This window comes from Gobio gobio, assembly GCF_949357685.1.
Source record: "Gobio gobio genome assembly, chromosome: 1".
Classification (NCBI taxonomy): Eukaryota; Metazoa; Chordata; class Actinopteri; order Cypriniformes; family Gobionidae; genus Gobio; species Gobio gobio.
In genome coordinates this window covers 87,004,244-87,015,158 of record NC_137097.1, presented here as the reverse complement: position 1 = coordinate 87,015,158, position 10,915 = coordinate 87,004,244, and the positions used below count along the sequence as shown (strand labels likewise).

At 42.2% G+C, this 10,915-nt stretch overlaps 1 protein-coding gene across 2 annotated transcripts in view; it reads right to left on the bottom strand.

Moving 5' to 3' along the window:
* wbp11 (WW domain binding protein 11) overlaps nt 1-9,699 on the bottom strand; it is a 21,114-nt gene extending 11,415 nt beyond the window's left edge. For both annotated transcript variants that reach the window (XM_079826736.1, XM_079826737.1), the window contains exon 1: nt 9,590-9,699. The gene's annotated coding sequence lies outside the window, so the exon portion shown is untranslated. The remainder of the gene's footprint in view (nt 1-9,589) is intronic.
* Nucleotides 9,700-10,915: the final 1,216 nt, after the last annotated feature.

The following is a 10,915-nucleotide window of genomic DNA, read 5'->3' as shown; positions in this document are numbered from 1 at the left end:
CAGCTGCAAACACAGCACATCTGTACAGCTGCAAACACAGCACATCTGTACAGCTGTAAACACAGCACATCTGTACAGCTGTAAACACAGCACATCTGTACAGCTGCAAACACAACTACAGCTGCAAACACAGCACATCTGCACAGCTGCAAACACAGCACATCTGTACAGCTGTAAACACAGCACATCTGTACAGCTGCAAACACAGCACATCTGTACAGCTGCAAACACAGCACATCTGTACAGCTGCAAACACAGCACATCTGTACAGCTGTAAACACAACTACAGCTGCAAACACAGCACATCTGCACAGCTGTAAACACAACTACAGCTGCAAACACAGCACATCTGCACAGCTGCAAACACAGCACATCTGTACAGCTGTAAACACAACTACAGCTGCAAACACAGCACATCTGCACAGCTGCAAACACAGCACATCTGTACAGCTGCAAACACAGCACATCTGTACAGCTGTAAACACAGCACATCTGTACAGCTGTAAACACAGCACATCTGTACAGCTGCAAACACAGCACATCTGTACAGCTGCAAACACAGCACATCTGTACAGCTGTAAACACAGCACATCTGCACAGCTGCAAACACAGCACATCTGTACAGCTGCAAACACAGCACATCTGTACAGCTGTAAACACAGCACATCTGTACAGCTGTAAACACAGCACATCTGTACAGCTGCAAACACAGCACATCTGTACAGCTGTAAACACAGCACATCTGTACAGCTGCAAACACAGCACATCTGTACAGCTGCAAACACAGCACATCTGCACAGCTGCAAACACAGCACATCTGTACAGCTGCAAACACAGCACATCTGTACAGCTGCAAACACAGCACATCTGTACAGCTGTAAACACAACTACAGCTGCAAACACAGCACATCTGCACAGCTGCAAACACAGCACATCTGTACAGCTGTAAACACAACTACAGCTGCAAACACAGCACATCTGCACAGCTGCAAACACAGCACATCTGTACAGCTGCAAACACAGCACATCTGTACAGCTGTAAACACAACTACAGCTGCAAACACAGCACATCTGTACAGCTGCAAACACAGCACATCTGTACAGCTGCAAACACAGCACATCTGTACAGCTGCAAACACAGCACATCTGTACAGCTGTAAACACAACTACAGCTGCAAACACAGCACATCTGCACAGCTGCAAACACAGCACATCTGCACAGCTGCAAACACAGCACATCTGTACAGCTGCAAACACAGCACATCTGTACAGCTGCAAACACAGCACATCTGTACAGCTGCAAACACAGCACATCTGTACAGCTGTAAACACAACTACAGCTGCAAACACCGCACATCTGTACAGCTGCAAACACAGCACATCTGTACAGCTGCAAACACAGCACATCTGTACAGCTGCAAACACAGCACATCTGCACAGCTGCAAACACAGCACATCTGTACAGCTGCAAACACAGCACATCTGTACAGCTGTAAACACAACTACAGCTGCAAACACCGCACATCTGCACAGCTGCAAACACAGCACATCTGTACAGCTGTAAACACAACTACAGCTGCAAACACAGCACATCTGCACAGCTGCAAACACAGCACATCTGTACAGCTGCAAACACAGCACATCTGTACAGCTGTAAACACAACTACAGCTGCAAACACAGCACATCTGTACAGCTGCAAACACAGCACATCTGTACAGCTGCAAACACAGCACATCTGTACAGCTGTAAACACAACTACAGCTGCAAACACAGCACATCTGCACAGCTGCAAACACAGCACATCTGCACAGCTGCAAACACAGCACATCTGCACAGCTGCAAACACAGCACATCTGTACAGCTGCAAACACAGCACATCTGTACAGCTGCAAACACAGCACATCTGTACAGCTGCAAACACAACTACAGCTGCAAACACAGCACATCTGTACAGCTGCAAACACAACTACAGCTGCAAACACAGCACATCTGTACAGCTGCAAACACAGCACATCTGCACAGCTGCAAACACAGCACATCTGTACAGCTGCAAACACAACTACAGCTGCAAACACAGCACATCTGTACAGCTGCAAACACAGCACATCTGTACAGCTGTAAACACAACTACAGCTGCAAACACAGCACATCTGCACAGCTGCAAACACAGCACATCTGCACAGCTGCAAACACAGCACATCTGCACAGCTGCAAACACAGCACATCTGTACAGCTGCAAACACAGCACATCTGTACAGCTGCAAACACAGCACATCTGCACAGCTGCAAACACAGCACATCTGTACAGCTGCAAACACAACTACAGCTGCAAACACAGCACATCTGTACAGCTGCAAACACAACTACAGCTGCAAACACAGCACATCTGTACAGCTGCAAACACAGCACATCTGCAAACACAGCACATCTGTACAGCTGCAAACACAGCACATCTGTACAGCTGTAAACACAACTACAGCTGCAAACACAGCACATCTGTACAGCTGTAAACACAACTACACCTGCAAACACAGCACATCTGTACAGCTGCAAACACAGCACATCTGCACAGCTGCAAACACAACTACAGCTGCAAACACAGCACATCTGCACAGCTGCAAACACAACTACAGCTGCAAACACAGCACATCTGTACGGCTGCAAACACAACTACAGCTGCAAACACAGCACATCTGTACAGCTGCAAACACAACTACAGCTGCAAACACAACTACAGTAAACACAGCACATCTGCACAGCTGCAAACACAACTACAGTAAACACAGCACATCTGCACAGCTGCAAACACAACTACAGCTGCAAACACAGCACATCTGTACAGCTGCAAACACAGCACATCTGTACAGCTGCAAACACAGCACATCTGCACAGCTGCAAACACAGCACATCTGCACAGCTGCAAACACAGCACATCTGCACAGCTGCAAACACAGCACATCTGCACAGCTGCAAACACAGCACATCTGCACAGCTGCAAACACAGCACATCTGCACAGCTGCAAACACAGCACATCTGTACAGCTGCAAACACAGCACATCTGCATAGCTGCAAACACAGCACATCTGCACAGCTGCAAACACAGCACATCTGTACAGCTGCAAACACAACTACAGCTGCAAACACAGCACATCTGTACAGCTGCAAACACAGCACATCTGTACAGCTGCAAACACAGCACATCTGTACAGCTGCAAACACAGCACATCTGTACAGCTGCAAACACAGCACATCTGTACAGCTGCAAACACAGCACATCTGTACAGCTGCAAACACAACTACAGCTGCAAACACAGCACATCTGCACAGCTGTAAACACAGCACATCTGTACAGCTGCAAACACAGCACATCTGCATAGCTGCAAACACAACTACAGCTGCAAACACAGCACATCTGTACAGCTGCAAACACAGCACATCTGCACAGCTGCAAACACAACTACAGCTGCAAACACAGCACATCTGCACAGCTGCAAACACAGCACATCTGTACAGCTGCAAACACAACTACAGCTGCAAACACAGCACATCTGTACAGCTGCAAACACAACTACAGCTGCAAACACAGCACATCTGTACAGCTGCAAACACAACTACAGCTGCAAACACAGCACATCTGCACAGCTGCAAACACAACTACAGCTGCAAACACAGCACATCTGTACAGCTGCAAACACAGCACATCTGCACAGCTGCAAACACAACTACAGCTGCAAACACAGCACATCTGCACAGCTGCAAACACAGCACATCTGTACAGCTGCAAACACAACTACAGCTGCAAACACAGCACATCTGTACAGCTGCAAACACAACTACAGCTGCAAACACAGCACATCTGTACAGCTGCAAACACAACTACAGCTGCAAACACAGCACATCTGTACAGCTGCAAACACAGCACATCTGCACAGCTGCAAACACAGCACATCTGTACAGCTGCAAACACAGCACATCTGCACAGCTGCAAACACAGCACATCTGTACAGCTGCAAACACAGCACATCTGCACAGCTGCAAACACAGCACATCTGTACAGCTGCAAACACAGCACATCTGCACAGCTGCAAACACAGCACATCTGTACAGCTGCAAACACAGCACATCTGCACAGCTGCAAACACAGCACATCTGTACAGCTGCAAACACAGCACATCTGCACAGCTGCAAACACAGCACATCTGTACAGCTGCAAACACAGCACATCTGTACAGCTGCAAACACAGCACATCTGTACAGCTGCAAACACAGCACATCTGTACAGCTGCAAACACAACTACAGCTGCAAACACAGCACATCTGTACAGCTGCAAACACAACTACAGCTGCAAACACAGCACATCTGTACAGCTGCAAACACAACTACAGCTGCAAACACAGCACATCTGTACAGCTGCAAACACAGCACATCTGCACAGCTGCAAACACAACTACAGCTGCAAACACAGCACATCTGCACAGCTGCAAACACAGCACATCTGTACAGCTGCAAACACAACTACAGCTGCAAACACAGCACATCTGTACAGCTGCAAACACAACTACAGCTGCAAACACAGCACATCTGTACAGCTGCAAACACAGCACATCTGCACAGCTGCAAACACAGCACATCTGTACAGCTGCAAACACAACTACAGCTGCAAACACAGCACATCTGTACAGCTGCAAACACAGCACATCTGTACAGCTGCAAACACAGCACATCTGTACAGCTGCAAACACAGCACATCTGTACAGCTGCAAACACAGCACATCTGTACAGCTGCAAACACAACTACAGTAAACACAACTACAGTAAACACAACTACAGTAAACACAACTACAGTAAACACAACTACAGTAAACACAACTACAGTAAACACAACTACAGTAAACACAACTACAGTAAACACAACTACAGTAAACACAACTACAGTAAACACAACTACAGCTGTAAACACAACTACAGTAAACACAACTACAGTAAACACAACTACAGTAAACACAACTACAGCTGTAAACACAACTACAGTAAACACAACTACAGTAAACACAACTACAGTAAACACAACTACAGTAAACACAACTACAGTAAACAGAACTACAGTAAACACAACTACAGTAAACACAACTACAGTAAACACAACTACAGTAAACACAACTACAGTAAACACAACTACAGTAAACACAACTACAGTAAACACAACTACAGTAAACACAACTACAGTAAACACAACTACAGTAAACACAACTACAGTAAACACAACTACAGCTGTAAACACAACTACAGTAAACACAACTACAGTAAACACAACTACAGTAAACACAACTACAGCTGTAAACACAACTACAGTAAACACAACTACAGTAAACACAACTACAGTAAACACAACTACAGTAAACAGAACTACAGCTGTAAACACAACTACAGTAAACACAACTACAGTAAACACAACTACAGTAAACACAACTACAGTAAACACAACTACAGTAAACACAACTACAGTAAACACAACTACAGTAAACACAACTACAGTAAACAACTACAGTAAACACAACTACAGTAAACACAACTACAGCTGCAAACACAACTACAGCTGCAAACACAACTACAGTAAACACAACTACAGTAAACACAACTACAGTAAACACAACTACAGTAAACACAACTACAGCTGTAAACACAACTACAGTAAACACAACTACAGTAAACACAACTACAGTAAACACAACTACAGTAAACAGAACTACAGCTGTAAACACAACTACAGTAAACACAACTACAGTAAACACAACTACAGTAAACACAACTACAGTAAACACAACTACAGCTGTAAACACAACTACAGTAAACACAACTACAGTAAACACAACTACAGTAAACACAACTACAGCTGTAAACACAACTACAGTAAACACAACTACAGTAAACACAACTACAGTAAACACAACTACAGTAAACACAACTACAGTAAACAGAACTACAGCTGTAAACACAACTACAGTAAACACAACTACAGTAAACACAACTACAGTAAACACAACTACAGCTGCAAACACAACTACAGTAAACACAACTACAGTAAACACAACTACAGTAAACACAACTACAGTAAACACAACTACAGTAAACACAACTACAGTAAACACAACTACAGTAAACACAACTACAGTAAACACAACTACAGTAAACAACTACAGTAAACACAACTACAGTAAACACAACTACAGCTGCAAACACAACTACAGCTGCAAACACAACTACAGTAAACACAACTACAGTAAACACAACTACAGTAAACACAACTACAGTAAACACAACTACAGTAAACACAACTACAGTAAACACAACTACAGTAAACACAACTACAGCTGTAAACACAACTACAGTAAACACAACTACAGTAAACACAACTACAGCTGTAAACACAACTACAGTAAACACAACTACAGTAAACACAACTACAGTAAACACAACTACAGCTGTAAACACAACTACAGTAAACACAACTACAGTAAACACAACTACAGTAAACACAACTACAGTAAACAGAACTACAGCTGTAAACACAACTACAGTAAACACAACTACAGTAAACACAACTACAGTAAACACAACTACAGCTGCAAACACAACTACAGTAAACACAACTACAGTAAACACAACTACAGTAAACACAACTACAGTAAACACAACTACAGTAAACACAACTACAGTAAACACAACTACAGTAAACACAACTACAGTAAACAACTACAGTAAACACAACTACAGTAAACACAACTACAGCTGCAAACACAACTACAGCTGCAAACACAACTACAGTAAACACAACTACAGTAAACACAACTACAGTAAACACAACTACAGTAAACACAACTACAGTAAACACAACTACAGTAAACACAACTACAGTAAACACAACTACAGCTGTAAACACAACTACAGTAAACACAACTACAGTAAACACAACTACAGTAAACACAACTACAGCTGTAAACACAACTACAGTAAACACAACTACAGTAAACACAACTACAGTAAACACAACTACAGTAAACAGAACTACAGCTGTAAACACAACTACAGTAAACACAACTACAGTAAACACAACTACAGTAAACACAACTACAGTAAACACAACTACAGTAAACACAACTACAGTAAACACAACTACAGTAAACACAACTACAGTAAACACAACTACAGTAAACACAACTACAGTAAACAACTACAGTAAACACAACTACAGTAAACACAACTACAGCTGCAAACACAACTACAGCTGCAAACACAACTACAGTAAACACAACTACAGTAAACACAACTACAGTAAACACAACTACAGTAAACACAACTACAGCTGTAAACACAACTACAGTAAACACAACTACAGTAAACACAACTACAGTAAACAGAACTACAGCTGTAAACACAACTACAGTAAACACAACTACAGTAAACACAACTACAGTAAACACAACTACAGTAAACACAACTACAGTAAACACAACTACAGCTGTAAACACAACTACAGTAAACACAACTACAGTAAACACAACTACAGTAAACACAACTACAGCTGTAAACACAACTACAGTAAACACAACTACAGTAAACACAACTACAGCTGTAATCTCGTGAGAAATGCGACACCTGGCGAAGGTTAATGTTGATTGAATAGCTAATGATATCAACTGGACGTTTCGTCATCTTTGTTTCCTTGTGTGTGATTGGTTTAAGCCTTTTCTGTCGCTGCGAGTGTTAAAAAAATCGACATCGAAACGAAAAAAAAACGTTTTTTCGCCGCAGCTCATTCGCGTTCAGTGTGGAAGCTCTCATTACACAAACAGATGATCAAAAAATAAAACCATTGCGCAAATTATTCACGCGTCAAAATCTCGTCCAGCGTGAAAGGACCTTAACTCATAAATAATAATAATTTGGTGTAAATATAATCTGTAATATTATCTCTATAAATATATTCTCAAGCAATATTCTCATCAGTGTTCAGCTATGGGCGTCGGAACCATCGTATGTGGGACAAGCCCCACCCACTTTTACGATCAATGATATTGGCCCCACTCACTTTTACGATCAATGATATTGGCCCCACCCACTTTTACGATCAATGATATTGGCCCCACCCACTTTTACGATCAATGATATTGGCCCCACTCACTTTTATCGTCTCTAACATTCAGCACACGTCTGTTCACCGACCCCTAATCCATAAACACTTATTATTAAACACGTTAGACGCTTTATTTCCACTTTTCTAATATTTTCTTCATTTTTATTGAAAATAAATGCCTTTGCGATCTGATATGTGATGGGAAAACGGAGAAGATTGAGTTCGGTGAAAGGCGGATTCGAACCGCGGCTCTATTGGCGTCAAAACTAGATGCGGTGCATCTTACCCCAACACTACTGCCACTCCCAATGATCAGGCGATTTCCCTAATTTTGTCTTTCCGAACTATACGTTTAGCAAGGACGCACCCACATTGTTTTACGCCCATGGTTCTATCAGATAGGACACATTTAAATCTACCATATTTTGTGTATGAGCCCAAACAGTTTCCTAGTGAAATAATGCATATCCATATTTTCATATGATTTGAGTTTATTTGATTAAATATCAAATATACACCTAGATAGAATATACACCTAGATGAACGCTCTACAGCTGGTTCTATGACTGCAAGTCATTTTCTTCTAATGCTATTGAAGTTAGAAACGTGTGTATACCAATGTTGTGTGTAACTTTAGAGACGGACCCTAAATTCGCTGCGGCTCTGCTGCAAAATCGTGATAATCACGCGCGGTTTTAATGATAATACATTTTTAAACAATATTACTAACCATCAGTACATTTTATCGTGGTTTATCGTGAATCCGGTAATCGTTCCATCCCTACAGATGTGTTCATCTGAGACCGAAGAGAGTAGCTAGCGCTCTGTAGAGAAACTACGGTGGCCCACAGAGGACACAGATGTGTTCATCCGAGACCGCAGAGAGTAGCTAGAGCTCTGTAGAGAAACTACGGTGGCCCACACAGGACACAGATGTGTTAGTTTGAGACCGCAGAGAGTAGCTAGCGCTCTGTAGAGCAGTTTGTCCCTTTAGGGCCACTGTAGAAACATGGCGGCACAAAATGGCGGCTTCCCTGTAAAGGACCCGCGGTGTGTGTAGATAGAAACGGCTCAAACACACATACCGCTCTTCATACTCCTCTGATTATACTGCATTTCTGTCAACAGACCCTCATATATATTACACACTGCACCTTTAAGACGCTCTCAGCTCTACAAATGTCTCATTCTTTAATCAAAGCATTTCACAGCTCATATAAAACACATCCCTTCTAATGTCGTCGTGACAGCGAGCTGTTCTCAGACCAGTTAGAGCTGAGTGTAACCCACAGAAGCAGAAACATGGCGTTAGCCGCGGAGACGGGACTGTTCTGGGATCAGTGTGTGAATCCTGAACTAACTCGTGTTTCTCAGTCAAATGCGCGAGTGCGCCACATGAACGCGCAGCGCGGTCACGCAGACCCACGCGATCACAGTCAAAGTCAAACTCACCTCAAATCACTTTAATAAGTATCTAATATTCCCGCGTTTATCACTGGTCAACAAACGCGTCCTGCAGCGCGAGCCATTGCTCCTGAGCGGAAGCACGCCACCGCTACTGTAACACTCGTCACTTCCGCCTTCCGGACTCGATAATAAAAGTCTGCTCATGTAGTGATAAATGAATAAACATTATTCAGACGAATAAAGACTTTTACACAGTGACTAACCTGAATAAGGACGTTATTGTCTATTTGTTTGATTATTAATGCTGTTATTTTCCTGTTTGTTTCTGTGAAGTTGCTTTGAAACTATCGGTATTGTATATTTTTTAATGTATTGTTGCTCATCGGATTCTTAAATTTAATCAACAAATTCAAGAAATTCAGAATACAAAGACAAGGTATTTTAAATAACACTTCTTTATTTAGCAGCTTCAGAATGTCTCTAATCATCAGGCAGATTACTTTAGAAAGGGAAAAAATGGCTGCGTTCGAAACCGCATACTTCCCTACTATATAGTATGTAAAAAGCAGTAGGCGAGCGAAGAGTATGCTCGAATCGTTTGTATTCATAAAAGAGTAGGCGAGAACTACCAGGGTTTTGGAGTATTTCTCGCGAGATTCGGACGTGCGTATACTGATGTTGCGTTCGAATATGCCTACTTACCTACTATATAGTAGGCGAAAACAGTACGTGAAAGGAGAAGTATGTTCGAAACCTCAGTAATCATAAAAGAGTAGGCGAGAAGTTCCCGGATGACTTACTGATTCCGCCCAGATTGTGAAGTACCCATCGTCGGATACTTTTCTATCCCTGCCTTCCCATGAGGCCACAGGAAAGGAGACGTCAGGCGGAGAAAAGCCAATCAAATGTGAGTATTACTAACCAAAATCACGGTTCCTTGTGTTAAAATCGCATTTGTTGGACTACTGTAGAGTAACGTTAAACTGTTGAATTGTTAAAAGTGTAAAGACGACAGACAGTATAGTGTAGTTGTGATTGGGCTGTAAAAACACGTTTTATTATGTAGGAGCTCCAGTAACACACACACACACACGTCTCCAAAGTGGATTTACATAAACGATATACTTAAAGATAAAGATGCTTACTAAATGTTTATTTAACATCTGACAGGAACATTTTCGATAAGTATTGCAGATGACATCACAGCATGAAATAGACATCTGATCAGAGTGATGTGTGTGTGCTATAATGTAGAGTTCACTGTGGCCAACACTGCTTTACATGAACGTCAGTAATGTTAATAGATCTACATAAAGTAACTAAACATAAGTTATCTTTTTTATTTGTCCATTAGTACTGTTGATGAATTGA